The sequence below is a fragment of the Primulina eburnea genome, chromosome 2 (assembly GCF_022965805.1).
Source record: "Primulina eburnea isolate SZY01 chromosome 2, ASM2296580v1, whole genome shotgun sequence".
NCBI lineage: Eukaryota > Viridiplantae > Streptophyta > Magnoliopsida > Lamiales > Gesneriaceae > Primulina > Primulina eburnea.
In genome coordinates this window covers 23328805-23347166 of record NC_133102.1, presented here as the reverse complement: position 1 = coordinate 23347166, position 18362 = coordinate 23328805, and the positions used below count along the sequence as shown (strand labels likewise).

Genomic DNA, 18362 nt, shown 5'->3' with positions numbered 1-18362 from the left:
AGGAGTTCGGACGTTCCGAAGTGGGTTCGGTGGATCCGAACATAGCCTATAAATAGTGCTCGGATTTCCTCATTTTGCATTGCAAATTCTTGAGTTGTGTCTCATATTTGAGAGGTTTGGAAGGTTTCTAGGGTTAGTTGTCGGTCGAGCGATAGCCAAGAGCTGCCAGGATTGGTAGTGTAGCGACGCCTGAGTTACGAGACAATCGACATCAAAGGGCTGTCGACGGACGAAGGTAAACCCTAAACCTTTGGTAGTACTGGTTTTGCTAGTTGAGCATGGTAGTATTGTTCATTGGGTATGCTTTTGATGCGTAGGCTTGTTCTAGACCTGATTAGCGGTGTTGCGTAAGGCTAGGCTTGCTGTGATAGAGGTACGAAAGTACTATCCGAGATATCCTGGTCGAGTATACATCCTTATATGTGTTGCATGATTATGTGGTGCATTGATATATGTCATATGATGCATGCTATTATGTCACATTTTATGATGCATGTTGCATTTCATGTTGAGCCGTATCTCCTTCGAGATAGCCTTTACTGTTGAGCTGTATCTCTTTCGAGATAAGCTATATCTTGTGGGGCCGCTCAGCCCTATCTTGTCTTGTGGACGCATGGACACCGAGAGTACACAGTGGCCGACGGGTCGGGAGGGCTTCGGTGATCCGGGACATTTTAGGTCCACGTTTGTTCTTGTAGTGGATGCAGTGACCCAGAGGAGTACCGCGCGGCACTATCCACTTGGCGCCTCTAGACTGAGCATTTTGAGATCCTTTGTTACTCCTGTTTCTTGACTACCCTGGTATCATATCATAGCATGTGCATTTCATATAGGCTTGTATACTCATGCTTTTGTACTGGGCGTTCTTATCGCTCACGTCCTCGGTCTTTGTTTATCTTGGACACCCCATTCCCACGGGGCAGGCCTCAGGTTGGATGGCTCAGGAAGAGCAGGAGGAGGACAGTGAGTAGCTGGTTGGTTTAGGTTTCAGTACTATTCTATTTCGTTATGGTTGTACCGAATATATTTTGAGTTGTTCTGATTTCGATTGGGTTGTATAACTATCGTTTGTTGGCCTTTTCCGCATTTATCTCTGATTATTATTAATTAAGTTAATTGCATGCTTAGTTCTTGATTAGTAGGTGATTCTGGAACGGGTCACTACATTTATGGTATCAGAGCATGCTTACGATTTTGGGATATAGATTCTGTTTTGGGATTTTCGTGGACCATTTTACCATTTTTCCCCATTCTATCTTGTAGCGATGGCTGACCACTTTGGTGATGAGAGTAGTCAGGGAAGTGTAGGTCGTTGGGGTGACCAGGACGATTTGTTAAGCGTCATAAGTTACCATATGTTTCTCTAGACGTCATTCTTTCTGTTTCTACTCCGATGGGTCATTCGGTGTTAGCAAAGCGTCTAGTGATGGGTTGTTCCTTAGATTTTGAGGGTAACGAATTGATTGCGAATCTTATGATCTTGGAGATGGAAGATTTTGATTGTATTCTAGGTATAGACCTATTGACTACCTACCGAGCCACCGTGGATTGTTACCAGAAGCTTGTTCAGTTTCGTACGACTGAGAGCTCTAGTTGGTTTTTCTATGGTGAGGGAGCGCGACCTCCGATGCCAGTGGTATCTGCTCTGAAAGCCTGTCGTGCTTTAGAGGCGGGCGGGGAAGGCTACCTCATCTATGCGATTGATTCTTCCACAGGTAGTGTTGGTATAGATGATATTCCAGTGGTTTGTGAATTTCCTGATGTTTTCCCAGATGAGATTCCTGGTTTTCCTCCGGTTAGAGAGGTGGAATTTGGCATTGAGTTAATGCCAGGGACTGCACCGATTTCTCGTGCCCCCTATCGTCTTGCTCCGTCAGAGATGAGAGAATTGAAGCAGCAATTACAAGATCTTCTTGATAAAGGTTATATTCGCCCGAGTGTTTCACCTTGGGGAGCTCCAGTATTGTTTGTCAAGAAGAAAGATGGATTTATGCGATTGTGCATTGATTATCGCCAGCTGAATCGTGTGACGATCAAAAACAAGTATCCATTACCTCGTATCGATGATTTGTTCGATCAACTTCAGGGTACCTCTGTTTACTCTAAGATTGACTTGCGATAGGGTTATCATCAGATGAGAGTTAGAGATGATGATATTTCCAAGACTGCATTTCGTACTCGATATGGGCATTACGAGTTTCTAGTTATGCCATTTGGATTTACGAATGCGCCAGCAGTGTTCATGGATCTGATGAATCGAGTCTTTCGGAATTTTCTAGATCAGTTGTGTTCAACAACAATTGAGATGTAATAACGATGTTGTTATTTCATTTTGTTCATCCTCTAAGCCTGATTTCGAGGACGAAATTTTTTTAAGGGGGGGAGAATGTAGTAGCCCGAATTCCAAATTGGGTAATTAACGGATTAATGGTGATTAAGAAGGTTTAATGTGTAATTTTGACCGTGGTCATGATCGGACGGACCGAAGATGGTTCGGTAGCACCGAAGAGTTCGGACGATCCGAAGTGGGTTCGGTGGATCCGATCATGAGGTGTCAAGAGTTGATCGACACGTCAGTTTACATGCAAGTTCGGATGATCCGAAGTGTAGGTTCGGTGGATCCGATCATGAGGTGTCAAGAGCCGATGGACACGTAGGAGTTCGGATGATCCGAAGTGTAGGTTCGGTGGATCCGATCATGAGGTGTCAAGAGCCGATGGACACGTAGGAGTTCGGACGTTCCGAAGTGGGTTCGGTGGATCCGAACATAGCCTATAAATAGTGCTCGGATTTCCTCATTTTGCATTGCAAATTCTTGAGTTGTGTCTCATATTTGAGAGGTTTGGAAGGTTTCTAGGGTTAGTTGTCGGTCGAGCGATAGCCAAGAGCTGCCAGGATTGGTAGTGTAGAGACGCCTGAGTTACGAGGCAATCGACATCAAAGGGCTGTCGACGGACGAAGGTAAACCCTAAACCTTTGGTAGTACTGGTTTTGCTAGTTGAGCATGGTAGTATTGTTCATTGGGTATGCTTTTGATGCGTAGGCTTGTTCTAGACCTGATTAGCGGTGTTGCGTAAGGCTAGGCTTGCTGTGATAGAGGTACGAAAGTACTATCCGAGATATCCTGGTCGAGTATACATCCTTATATGTGTTGCATGATTATGTGGTGAATTGATATATGTCATATGATGCATGCTATTATGTCACATTTTATGATGCATGTTGCATTTCATGTTGAGCCGTATCTCCTTCGAGATAGCCTTTACTGTTGAGCTGTATCTCTTTCGAGATAAGCTATATCTTGTGGGGCCGCTCAGCCCTATCTTGTCTTGTGGACGCATGGACACCGAGAGTACACAGTGGCCGACGGGTCGGGAGGGCTTCGGTGATCCGGGACATTTTAGGTCCACGTCTGTTCTTGTAGTGGATGCAGTGACCCAGAGGAGTACCGCGCGGCACTATCCACTTGGCGCCTCTAGACTGAGCATTTTGAGATCCTTTGTTACTCCTGTTTCTTGACTACCCTGGTATCATATCATAGCATGTGCATTTCATATAGGCTTGTATACTCATGCTTTTGTACTGGGCGTTCTTATCGCTCACGTCCTCGGTCTTTGTTTATCTTGGACACCCCATTCCCACGGGGCAGGCCTCAGGTTGGATGGCTCAGGAAGAGCAGGAGGAGGACAGTGAGTAGCTGGTTGGTTTAGGTTTCAGTACTATTCTATTTTGTTATGGTTGTACCGAATATATTTTGAGTTGTTCTGATTTCGATTGGGTTGTATAACTATCGTTTGTTGGCCTTTTCCGCATTTATCTCTGATTATTATTAATTAAGTTAATTGCATGCTTAGTTCTTGATTAGTAGGTGATTCTGGAACGGGTCACTACATTTATGGTATCAGAGCATGCTTACGATTTTGGGATATAGATTCTGTTTTGGGATTTTCGTGGACCATTTTACCATTTTTCCCCATTCTATCTTGTAGCGATGGCTGACCACTTTGGTGATGAGAGTAGTCAGGGAAGTGTAGGTCGTTGGGGTGACCAGGACGATTTGTTAAGCGTCATAAGTTACCATATGTTTCTCTAGACGTCATTCTTTCTGTTTCTACTCCGATGGGTCATTCGGTGTTAGCAAAGCGTCTAGTGATGGGTTGTTCCTTAGATTTTGAGGGTAACGAATTGATTGCGAATCTTATGATCTTGGAGATGGAAGATTTTGATTGTATTCTAGGTATAGACCTATTGACTACCTACCGAGCCACCGTGGATTGTTACCAGAAGCTTGTTCAGTTTCGTACGACTGAGAGCTCTAGTTGGTTTTTCTATGGTGAGGGAGCGCGACCTCCGATGCCAGTGGTATCTGCTCTGAAAGCCTGTCGTGCTTTAGAGGCGGGCGGGGAAGGCTACCTCATCTATGCGATTGATTCTTCCACAGGTAGTGTTGGTATAGATGATATTCCAGTGGTTTGTGAATTTCCTGATGTTTTCCCAGATGAGATTCCTGGTTTTCCTCCGGTTAGAGAGGTGGAATTTGGCATTGAGTTAATGCCAGGGACTGCACCGATTTCTCGTGCCCCCTATCGTCTTGCTCCGTCAGAGATGAGAGAATTGAAGCAGCAATTACAGGATCTTCTTGATAAAGGTTATATTCGCCCGAGTGTTTCACCTTGGGGAGCTCCAGTCTTGTTTGTCAAGAAGAAAGATGGATTTATGCGATTGTGCATTGATTATCGCCAGCTGAATCGTGTGACGATCAAAAACAAGTATCCATTACCTCGTATCGATGATTTGTTCGATCAGCTTCAGGGTACCTCTGTTTACTCTAAGATTGACTTGCGATCGGGTTATCATCAGATGAGAGTTAGAGATGATGATATTTCAAAGACTGCATTTCGTACTCGATATGGGCATTACGAGTTTCTAGTTATGCCATTTGGATTGACGAATGCGCCAGCAGTGTTCATGGATCTGATGAATCGAGTCTTTCGGAATTTTCTAGATCAGTTGTGTTCAACAACAATTGAGATGTAATAACGATGTTGTTATTTCATTTTGTTCATCCTCTAAGCCTGATTTCGAGGACGAAATTTTTTTAAGGGGGGGAGAATGTAGTAGCCCGAATTCCAAATTGGGTAATTAACGGATTAATGGTGATTAAGAAGGTTTAATGTGTAATTTTGACCGTGGTCATGATCGGACGGACCGAAGATGGTTCGGTAGCACCGAAGAGTTCGGACGATCCGAAGTGGGTTCGGTGGATCCGATCATGAGGTGTCAAGAGTTGATCGACACGTCAGTTTACATGCAAGTTCGGATGATCCGAAGTGTAGGTTCGGTGGATCCGATCATGAGGTGTCAAGAGCCGATGGACACGTAGGAGTTCGGATGATCCGAAGTGTAGGTTCGGTGGATCCGATCATGAGGTGTCAAGAGCCGATGGACACGTAGGAGTTCGGACGTTCCGAAGTGGGTTCGGTGGATCCGAACATAGCCTATAAATAGTGCTCGGATTTCCTCATTTTGCATTGCAAATTCTTGAGTTGTGTCTCATATTTGAGAGGTTTGGAAGGTTTCTAGGGTTAGTTGTCGGTCGAGCGATAGCCAAGAGCTGCCAGGATTGGTAGTGTAGCGACGCCTGAGTTACGAGGCAATCGACATCAAAGGGCTGTCGACGGACGAAGGTAAACCCTAAACCTTTGGTAGTACTGGTTTTGCTAGTTGAGCATGGTAGTATTGTTCATTGGGTATGCTTTTGATGCGTAGGCTTGTTCTAGACCTGATTAGCGGTGTTGCGTAAGGCTAGGCTTGCTGTGATAGAGGTACGAAAGTACTATCCGAGATATCCTGGTCGAGTATACATCCTTATATGTGTTGCATGATTATGTGGTGCATTGATATATGTCATATGATGCATGCTATTATGTCACATTTTATGATGCATGTTGCATTTCATGTTGAGCCGTATCTCCTTCGAGATAGCCTTTACTGTTGAGCTGTATCTCTTTCGAGATAAGCTATATCTTGTGGGGCCGCTCAGCCCTATCTTGTCTTGTGGACGCATGGACACCGAGAGTACACAGTGGCCGACGGGTCGGGAGGGCTTCGGTGATCCGGGACATTTTAGGTCCACGTTTGTTCTTGTAGTGGATGCAGTGACCCAGAGGAGTACCGCGCGGCACTATCCACTTGGCGCCTCTAGACTGAGCATTTTGAGATCCTTTGTTACTCCTGTTTCTTGACTACCCTGGTATCATATCATAGCATGTGCATTTCATATAGGCTTGTATACTCATGCTTTTGTACTGGGCGTTCTTATCGCTCACGTCCTCGGTCTTTGTTTATCTTGGACACCCCATTCCCACGGGGCAGGCCTCAGGTTGGATGGCTCAGGAAGAGCAGGAGGAGGACAGTGAGTAGCTGGTTGGTTTAGGTTTCAGTACTATTCTATTTTGTTATGGTTGTACCGAATATATTTTGAGTTGTTCTGATTTCGATTGGGTTGTATAACTATCGTTTGTTGGCCTTTTCCGCATTTATCTCTGATTATTATTAATTAAGTTAATTGCATGCTTAGTTCTTGATTAGTAGGTGATTCTGGAACGGGTCACTACATTTATGGTATCAGAGCATGCTTACGATTTTGGGATATAGATTCTGTTTTGGGATTTTCGTGGACCATTTTACCATTTTTCCCCATTCTATCTTGTAGCGATGGCTGACCACTTTGGTGATGAGAGTAGTCAGGGAAGTGTAGGTCGTTGGGGTGACCAGGACGATTTGTTAAGCGTCATAAGTTACCATATGTTTCTCTAGACGTCATTCTTTCTGTTTCTACTCCGATGGGTCATTCGGTGTTAGCAAAGCGTCTAGTGATGGGTTGTTCCTTAGATTTTGAGGGTAACGAATTGATTGCGAATCTTATGATCTTGGAGATGGAAGATTTTGATTGTATTCTAGGTATAGACCTATTGACTACCTACCGAGCCACCGTGGATTGTTACCAGAAGCTTGTTCAGTTTCGTACGACTGAGAGCTCTAGTTGGTTTTTCTATGGTGAGGGAGCGCGACCTCCGATGCCAGTGGTATCTGCTCTGAAAGCCTGTCGTGCTTTAGAGGCGGGCGGGGAAGGCTACCTCATCTATGCGATTGATTCTTCCACAGGTAGTGTTGGTATAGATGATATTCCAGTGGTTTGTGAATTTCCTGATGTTTTCCCAGATGAGATTCCTGGTTTTCCTCCGGTTAGAGAGGTGGAATTTGGCATTGAGTTAATGCCAGGGACTGCACCGATTTCTCGTGCCCCCTATCGTCTTGCTCCGTCAGAGATGAGAGAATTGAAGCAGCAATTACAGGATCTTCTTGATAAAGGTTATATTCGCCCGAGTGTTTCACCTTGGGGAGCTCCAGTCTTGTTTGTCAAGAAGAAAGATGGATTTATGCGATTGTGCATTGATTATCGCCAGCTGAATCGTGTGACGATCAAAAACAAGTATCCATTACCTCGTATCGATGATTTGTTCGATCAGCTTCAGGGTACCTCTGTTTACTCTAAGATTGACTTGCGATCGGGTTATCATCAGATGAGAGTTAGAGATGATGATATTTCCAAGACTGCATTTCGTACTCGATATGGGCATTACGAGTTTCTAGTTATGCCATTTGGATTGACGAATGCGCCAGCAGTGTTCATGGATCTGATGAATCGAGTCTTTCGGAATTTTCTAGATCAGTTGTGTTCAACAACAATTGAGATGTAATAACGATGTTGTTATTTCATTTTGTTCATCCTCTAAGCCTGATTTCGAGGACGAAATTTTTTTAAGGGGGGGAGAATGTAGTAGCCCGAATTCCAAATTGGGTAATTAACGGATTAATGGTGATTAAGAAGGTTTAATGTGTAATTTTGACCGTGGTCATGATCGGACGGACCGAAGATGGTTCGGTAGCACCGAAGAGTTCGGACGATCCGAAGTGGGTTCGGTGGATCCGATCATGAGGTGTCAAGAGTTGATCGACACGTCAGTTTACATGCAAGTTCGGATGATCCGAAGTGTAGGTTCGGTGGATCCGATCATGAGGTGTCAAGAGCCGATGGACACGTAGGAGTTCGGATGATCCGAAGTGTAGGTTCGGTGGATCCGATCATGAGGTGTCAAGAGCCGATGGACACGTAGGAGTTCGGACGTTCCGAAGTGGGTTCGGTGGATCCGAACATAGCCTATAAATAGTGCTCGGATTTCCTCATTTTGCATTGCAAATTCTTGAGTTGTGTCACATATTTGAGAGGTTTGGAAGGTTTCTAGGGTTAGTTGTCGGTCGAGCGATAGCCAAGAGCTGCCAGGATTGGTAGTGTAGCGACGCCTGAGTTACGAGGCAATCGACATCAAAGGGCTGTCGACGGACGAAGGTAAACCCTAAACCTTTGGTAGTACTGGTTTTGCTAGTTGAGCATGGTAGTATTGTTCATTGGGTATGCTTTTGATGCGTAGGCTTGTTCTAGACCTGATTAGCGGTGTTGCGTAAGGCTAGGCTTGCTGTGATAGAGGTACGAAAGTACTATCCGAGATATCCTGGTCGAGTATACATCCTTATATGTGTTGCATGATTATGTGGTGCATTGATATATGTCATATGATGCATGCTATTATGTCACATTTTATGATGCATGTTGCATTTCATGTTGAGCCGTATCTCCTTCGAGATAGCCTTTACTGTTGAGCTGTATCTCTTTCGAGATAAGCTATATCTTGTGGGGCCGCTCAGCCCTATCTTGTCTTGTGGACGCATGGACACCGAGAGTACACAGTGGCCGACGGGTCGGGAGGGCTTCGGTGATCCGGGACATTTTAGGTCCACGTCTGTTCTTGTAGTGGATGCAGTGACCCAGAGGAGTACCGCGCGTGTAGTGACCCGTTCCAGAATCACCTACTAATCAAGAACTAAGCATGCAATTAACTTAATTAATAATAATCAGAGATAACAGCGGAAAAGGCCAACAAACGATAGTTATACAACCCAATCGAAATCCAGAACAACTCGAACTAAAATGAAAATATGCAGTACAACCATAACGAAATAGAATAGTACTGAAAACTAAACCAACCAGCTACTCACTGTCCTCCTCCTGCTCTTCCTGAGCCATCCAACCTGAGGCCTGCCCCGTGGGAATGGGGTGTCCAAGATAAACAAAACCGAGGACGTGAGCGATAAGAACGCCCAGTACAAAAGCATGAGTATACAAACCTATATGAAATGCACATGCTATGATATGATACCAGGGTAGTCAAGAAACAGGAGTAACAAAGGATCTCAAAATGCTCAGTCTAGAGGCGCCAAGTGGATAGTGCCGCGCGGTACTCCTCTGGGTCACTGCATCCACTACAAGAACAGACGTGGACCTAAAATGTCCCGGATCACCGAAGCCCTCCCGACCCGTCGGCCACTGTGTACTCTCGGTGTCCATGCGTCCACAAGACAAGACAGGGCTGAGCGGCCCCACAAGATATAGCTTATCTCGAAAGAGATACAGCTCAACAGTAAAGGCTATCTCGAAGGAGATACGGCTCAACATGAAATGCAACATGCATCATAAAACGTGACATAATAGCATGCATCATATGACATATATCAATGCAGCAAATAATCATGCAACACATATATGAATGTATACTCAACCAGGATATCTCGGATTGTACTTTCGTACCTCTATCACAGCAAGCCTAGCCTTACGCAACACCGCTAATCAGGTCTAGAACAAGCCTACGCATCAAAAGCATACCCAATGAACAATACTACCATGCTCAACTAGCAAAACCAGTACTACCAAAGGTTTAGGGTTTACCTTCGTCCGTCGACAGCCCTTTGATGTCGATTGCCTCGTAACTCAGGCGTCGCTACACTACCAATCCTGGCAGCTCTTGGCTATCGCTCGACCGACAACTAACCCTAGAAACCTTCCAAACCTCTCAAAATGAGACACAACTTCAAGAATTGACAATACAAAATGAGGAAATCCGAGCACTATTTATAGGCTATGTTCGGATCCACCGAACTCACTTCGGAACGTCCGAACTCCTACGTGTCCATCAGCTCTTGACACCTCATGATCGGATCCACCGAACCTACACTTCGGAACGTCCGAACTCCCACGTGTCCATCGGCTCTTGACACCTCATGATCGGATCCACCGAACTCACTTCGGATCGTCCGAACTCTTCGGTGCTACCGAACCATCTTCGGTCCGTCCGATCATGACCACGGTCAAAATTACACATTAAACCTTCTTAATTACCATTAATCCGTTAATTACCCAATTTGGAATTCGGGCTACTACATTCTCCCCCCCTTAAAAGATTTCGTCCTCGAAATCAGGCTTAGAGGATGAACAAAACGAAATAACAACATCGTTATTACATCTCAATTGTTGTTGAACACAACTGATCTAGAAAATCCCGAAAGACTCGATTCATCAGATCCATGAACACTGCTGGCGCATTCGTCAATCCAAATGGCATAACTAGAAACTCGTAATGCCCATATCGAGTACGAAATGCAGTCTTGGAAATATCATCATCCCTAACTCTCATCTGATGATAACCCGATCGCAAGTCAATCTTGGAGTAAACTGAGGTACCCTGAAGCTGGTCGAACAAATCATCGATACGAGGTAATGGATACTTGTTTTTGATCGTCACACGATTCAGCTGGCGATAATCAATGCACAATCGCATAGATCCATCTTTCTTCTTGACAAACAAGACTGGAGCTCCCCAAGGTGAAACACTCGGGCGAATATAACCTTTATCAAGAAGGTCCTGTAATTGCTGCTTCAATTCTCTCATCTCTGACGGAGCAAGACGATAGGGGGCACGAGAAATCGGTGCAGTCCCTGGCATTAACTCAATGCCAAATTCCACCTCTCTAACTGGAGGAAAACCAGGAATCTCATCTGGGAAAACATCAGGAAATTCACAAACCACTGGAATATCATCTATACCAACACTACTTGTGGAAGAATTAATCGCATAGATGAGGTAGCCTTCCCCGCCCGCCTCTAAAGCACGACAGGCTTTCAGAGCAGATACCACTGGCATCGGAGGTCGCGCTCCCTCACCATAGAAAAACCAACTAGAGCTCTCAGTCGTACGAAACTGAACAAGCTTCTGGTAACAATCCACGGTAGCTCGGTAGGTAGTCAATAGGTCTATACCTAGAATACAATCAAAATCTTCCATCTCCAAGATCATAAGATTCGCAATCAATTCGTTACCCTCAAAATCTAAGGGACAACCCATCACTAGACGCTTTGCTAACACCGAATGACCCATCGGAGTAGAAACTGGAAAGAATGACGTCTAGAGAAACATACGGTAACTTATGACGCTTAACAAATCGTGCTGGTCACCCCAACGACCTACACTTCCCTGACTACTCTCATCACCAAAGTGGTCAGCCATCGCTACAAGATAGAATAGGGAAAATGGTAAAATGGTCAACGAAAATCCCAAAACCGAATCTATATCCCAAAATCGTAAGCATGCTCTGATACCATAAATGTAGTGACCCGTTCCAGAATCACCTACTAATCAAGAACTAAGCATGCAATTAACTTAATTAATAATAATCAGAGATAACAGCGGAAAAGGCCAACAAACGATAGTTATACAACCCAATCGAAATCCAGAACAACTCGAACTAAAATGAAAATATGCAGTACAACCATAACGAAATAGAATAGTACTGAAAACTAAACCAACCAGCTACTCACTGTCCTCCTCCTGCTCTTCCTGAGCCATCCAACCTGAGGCCTGCCCCGTGGGAATGGGGTGTCCAAGATAAACAAAACCGAGGACGTGAGCGATAAGAACGCCCAGTACAAAAGCATGAGTATACAAACCTATATGAAATGCACATGCTATGATATGATACCAGGGTAGTCAAGAAACAGGAGTAACAAAGGATCTCAAAATGCTCAGTCTAGAGGCGCCAAGTGGATAGTGCCGCGCGGTACTCCTTTGGGTCACTGCATCCACTACAAGAACAGACGTGGACCTAAAATGTCCCGGATCACCGAAGCCCTCCGACCCGTCGGCCACTGTGTACTCTCGGTGTCCATGCGTCCACAAGACAAGACAGGGCTGAGCGGCCCCACAAGATATAGCTTATCTCGAAAGAGATACAGCTCAAAAGTAAAGGCTATCTCGAAGGAGATACGGCTCAACATGAAATGCAACATGCATCATAAAACATGACATAATAGCATGCATCATATGACATATATCAATGCAGCAAATAATCATGCAACACATATATGAATGTATACTCAACTAGGATATCTCGGATTGTACTTTCGTACCTCTATCACAGCAAGCCTAACCTTACGCAACACCGCTAATCAGGTCTAGAACAAGCCTACGCATCAAAAGCATACCCAATGAACAATACTACCATGCTCAACTAGCAAAACCAGTACTACCAAAGGTTTAGGGTTTACCTTCGTCCGTCGACAGCCCTTTGATGTCGATTGCCTCGTAACTCAGGCGTCGCTACACTACCAATCCTGACAGCTCTTGGCTATCGCTCGACCGACAACTAACCCTAGAAACCTTCCAAACCTCTCAAAATGAGACACAACTTCAAGAATTGACAATACAAAATGAGGAAATCCGAGCACTATTTATAGGCTATGTTCGGATCCACCGAACTCACTTCGGAACGTCCGAACTCCTACGTGTCCATCAGCTCTTGACACCTCATGATCGGATCCACCGAACCTACACTTCGGAACGTCCGAACTCCCACGTGTCCATCGGCTCTTGACACCTCATGATCGGATCCACCGAACTCACTTCGGATCGTCCGAACTCTTCGGTGCTACCGAACCATCTTCGGTCCGTCCGATCATGACCACGGTCAAAATTACACATTAAACCTTCTTAATTACCATTAATCCGTTAATTACCCAATTTGGAATTCGGGCTACTACAGCGCGGCACTATCTATTTGGCGCCTCTAGACTGAGCATTTTGAGATCCTTTGTTACTCCTGTTTCTTGACTACCCTGGTATCATATCATAGCATGTGCATTTCATATAGGCTTGTATACTCATGCTTTTGTACTGGGCGTTCTTATCGCTCACGTCCTCGGTCTTTGTTTATCTTGGACACCCCATTCCCACGGGGCAGGCCTCAGGTTGGATGGCTCAGGAAGAGCAGGAGGAGGACAGTGAGTAGCTGGTTGGTTTAGGTTTCAGTACTATTCTATTTCGTTATGGTTGTACCGAATATATTTTGAGTTGTTCTGATTTCGATTGGGTTGTATAACTATCGTTTGTTGGCCTTTTCCGCATTTATCTCTGATTATTATTAATTAAGTTAATTGCATGCTTAGTTCTTGATTAGTAGGTGATTCTGGAACGGGTCACTACAATAGCAGTAGCGAAAGCTTGGGTCATTTCTCTGAGATCACTGCGGATATTCTTTTCCATAGTCAACATGAAGTTTGTTGAAGGTCCATCACCACCAAAAAAGACAACTCCTTCCTTCATAGTCTCCTTTTCGAACTGGTGAACAAGTCTTTCAACAGTTCTTCCATTTGCATTAGTTTCTTCTTCCTGTGAGTGATGACCTTTCCCCTGTGATGGAGGACTTCCCTCATTCTTCTCAATACGCTTTGGAGGCATTTGGTCCCACTGGGCGTGCCAACTTGTTTATCACAAAATTTGCTGGTCGTGCCAGGCACGTGTCCGTGCCAAAGTTGTGAAATAATCTGACTTTTTTATCAAACGTTGCGACTCTCGATTTGATCGTTCGTTCTAATTAGCTCGAAATGACTCCAAAAATATGAACACGGAATGAGGAATATAATGAAACTAAAGGGAAAATTCATAAACAACGTCAACATTCATTATGCTGTTACAAATTCGAACAAAGTTTTTACATAAAACGTAGATGGACATACTAAAAATCTATAGAAGAAGATTGCTGGAAATGGAAGTAAACAACAGACAAATGAGAGAAATTCTGCAGAGAGTTTGCTATGGATTTTTTGTGTTGATTTTGTCGGGAGTTCTTTCTGATCCTCCCTGCTGCTTTTGTCACGCTCCACATGGTAGTTTCAACCATATCCCACGTCTACTCACGTTGGGTCATGGCTCAACTTCTGTCATCGTGCTTTCTTGGACCGAACTGCAACTCTTCTTGGGACAAAATGTTTGGGCTTCTGATTATGGGCTTCAAGGAATATTTTTTGAACACAACACATTGTATAACCTTAAACATTTCCTTTCATCTTTATACACATAAATTTCCTTTTTGGGAGAAATCAGTTCATTAAGTGTGATAATCTTTTCATCTTTTGGTTGATTGATCAATCTCAGCTGTAACCATGGTACCAAGCGGCTGGGTAACAGTAACAACTTTTTCGTTCTGTGCCTTGACCTATAGTTGGCGGGGACACCAGCAACCACTTTTCCGTTATTAGACTGTGGCCTATGGAAATCTAGTGTTGGGTTCCCTTGGGGCTTTGTATCTCAGAATCCTCATTTCCTTACCATTGTAATCAAATCACTTCATTCAAAACATTTTCATCATTTTATAAAAATACATGCATAAATATCATTTTCCTTTTAAACCAAGCATGCAACACGTCTTTTAGCATTTATCACTTTTTATCATAAAATTTCATCACCTTTCATAATAAACTTTTTCGGCATTTATTACAGTTATCAGGACATTGCTAGGATCCATAACATTTTTCAGGTATAAAATGGTCGTTTTGTCTCTGAAACCCTAACTTCCCAATTTTTCCCATGGATCTTGAAACTTCGACATGAACCCAACCAAACCTACCATAACACCTTAAAACACACCTTTAATCATTTCTTAGGCGTAAACTTAAGCCCATTGAGTCAAATTTAGTAATTTGTTTTCAAACTTGAACCGTGGTCCCCGTTTTAGTAGGAATCAATTCGAAACTTAACCAAACTTTCTCAAACTGTAACCATAGCTTAATAACACATAACCAAACCTTATACAACCCAATTCAAACCATTTATAACCCTTAATAACACCAGGAACATTTCTGAATTTTCTGCACTTATTTCGGCCAAACCCTAGCCCTTACCAACACATGTTACTTCGATCCTAGTCGCAAACCAAATAAACCAGACCCTAACCATCTACTCTAGGACCATGACTGAACCCACAAAACCCTCTTGGACCAGCCCTAACCAGCTATGCACGTCCTCGTGCATGGTTCACACCAAGACGTGTTTGCATGGATAGATCGAGTCCTAGCCATGTGCCTACCCATCCACACTCATCCATGCCGTGTATGGACCATCATGGCTCATGGATCAGACCTCACGAGCCCAGCCCCTCGCCTGGATAGCCCCTACACAGCCTCCCACTTTACCAATCCTCAAACCGCACCTAGCCCTTAAAAACACAAACTGATCGGCACTTATCCTTGCACCATACTAGAACCAACCAGACCTGAATCTTGCACCTAAGGGCCCTTAAAATTTTTGTAATTCGAGCCCCTAACCACCAAAACCTGACAGCCCCTTCATATCATCAAGAAACATAAAGAATATGCAAGAAAATAAAGATTTTATACAAGAAACCAAGAAAAACGTTAAGAAATCATTTGATTTATAATATACCATGCAAGAAAATTCAAAAATACATAATATAATGTGAGTAATGAGAAAACAAGGGTGTAAGGCATGCCTTTGCGTGATTTACGTATGACTATTCGAGTTTAGACATGAAAGAGCGTTGCCGGCTGGACGGGGAACCCTTTGCTGATTTTTGCCTTCAAAACCGATGTGAGAGTGCCTTTGGACGTGTAGGTGTGCGGCTGCTACTAGGGTGGAGAACTCTAGTTTATTTTATTTTTGAGCGTGAGATTATGCAGAGTAAAAAGGCTTGGGAGTCAAGGTTTCGATATAGATACCAAGGTATACCACTAGGCCCATAGCCCTAGTATAATAGGCCCATTAGTACGTAGGAAAAATACCTCGTTTAGGAAAGTTTTTTAAAAAATAACCGAGTGTCTAAAACATTCTTATTTTAGTCAAAAATCGATTGCTGGTTTGAAAAATGACTCGAGATGTAAAAATATATCAAAAGACACTATTTTTGAAATTTACACATTAACTATATCATATATTAAATAATTAAAAATCATATTTGGTAAAATATTTTTCCTTTAGTGTCCTCTGTCTCCGTTCTCAATCACGCTTCGAATAACCTTGAAAACACTAATTTATGCATTCTAATAGGAATTTCTATTTTTAACATGTAAACATGTCTATCACTCTTAATTAATGCAATTAAAATAATTTAATTAGGCATTTTCCATCTTTCTTAGATTTACATGCAATTGGATTACATTATCGCATTTTGAACTTTACCCTTCGTGGTTGAACTTCATCTCCGCAAGCTTTCTCTTTACTGATTCCAATTCTGCTATATGCTGTGCCTTTTGTGCTAGTTGAACTGCAGATTTACACTTCTGCTTCTCCCTCTCCACAATGGCAAAAGCTGCCTTTTGCAAGCTTACTTAATTCCTCCATTTTCCACGTATTAAAAAAATGTGTTGGTTAATTTCATTTTATGGGATGCTTCAGTATTTCCAGTACTTTCATTTTTATCAATGAAATACATGGTTTTATATTGTAACTTAATTTACCTTTTTCTCTGGCAGTTGCCGATTCTTGGCATGCACCATTGTACTTTTTTATGGTTTGCTTCAATTCTCCTTTCAATCTTTTCAATCTGTCCTGTATTTCTTGGAATACACATTAAATGATGTTGCATTCCCATCAAATTGTTACATTTTTCCAAAACTTACTGAAGTTTTAAACTCACATCTGCTCAAGGAGATTTCGGGCTCTTTTGGAGGGGGATCTTACTGTTGATAACCCTTTTACTTGAGTCGTTTGCAGATAATCTCTGCTGTTCAGTGGTGAAGTATTCTTGCTTTCATCATTAAATGACAAATCAGAGACAGCACTTTCCCAACTTCCTCGACTAAAATCAGATGTTCAAAATCTATAAATTGAATATACTTGTCCGACCCAGTATGGGAGAATCAAATGATGTCAAGAAACAATGCCACATAATTACTCTCAAAGATTTAGTATGATCTCCAACCTGGTCTAAAACGACCAAGGAGTGGTTTAGATGATACTGCACCATCACTAACGTTGATGTGGAACATCTGCGCCATTTGGTATGGACCCGAGTGCAATGACCAAAGGATGGTCTAGATGATATCATATCAATTATCGCAGTATTGTGACAATAATATTCTCCCTTTGATCTGGATCCATTTTGAAATTACCAAAGGTGCCACTTTGAGTGACTCATACATCATCTGCATGCTTTTGATCTAGTCACATTTTGTTCTTGTGTAACTAAATGTAACGTGATCAAGACTTTGTGGATTACCGTCTCATTACTAAAGTTTAACAATTGTTATTTTTGAGCTAATCATACTCCTCTGTAATAAGAATACAAGCAATTGTGAAATTTCGTCCAAATATAGACGAATTGTTATCCGAAAACAGAGTAAAATTTGGGCCGACTTAGGGATGAAATTTTGCATAATCTGAACAATGAAGCGAGAAAACATGGTGACATTGAACTAGTTGCACTTTTCGCTATCAGATTTGGTCTTCAACACTTTTCCGTTTGATGAAGTGTAAAATGAACAAGAATCTGGTGCAGATTTCCACATTGAACTCGGAACATTTGCATTTCTAAATGTCCCGTGAATACCAAAGAAATATTAAATCATGGTTATTAAAAGCCTGCGCTTGGCTGTGGCTAGCAACAGGCCCTGCCAGGCGCACCCACAGGCGCAACACTTGAAACAAGCTCGCTTAAAATGTGCGCCTCTGCCTAGGCGTAAGGCATCCGAGAGGCGTAGGAGCATGCTTTTTAAAGAAGTGAGCTGATATTTTGTAAGTAGATAAAAAGGAACTCGAGCTTAACCAATTTTGAAGCCAAATTAGCAAGACACATGGCTAATTAATGATAAGAAAACCATGTTGTCAGACATTTATGCAAGAATTTTTTATAAGAAAGTTCAGAAGTCCTCTATGCAAACTTTTACTGTCATCTTCCGTCTATGATGATGATATAGTTGAGGAAGATGAAGAAGAATATGATGATTTAGATGATATTATAATCCTCTATGCAACTTTTACTTTAGTTTCTTCTACACATGAATTGATGACTTACTAATGAATTTTAGATTATTAAAGTTTTTTCTGGTTATAATTTTCTATACATTATCTATTAATGAATTTTTATTTATAATGTTTGTTATCTTAATTTATGTAATA

General features: G+C 42.7%; 1 pseudogene; it reads right to left on the bottom strand.

The window, feature by feature from the left end:
• LOC140824175 (U-box domain-containing protein 52-like) overlaps positions 1–17242 on the bottom strand; it is a 44454-nt pseudogene extending 27212 nt beyond the window's left edge.
• Between the last annotated feature and the right edge of the window lie 1120 nt (positions 17243–18362).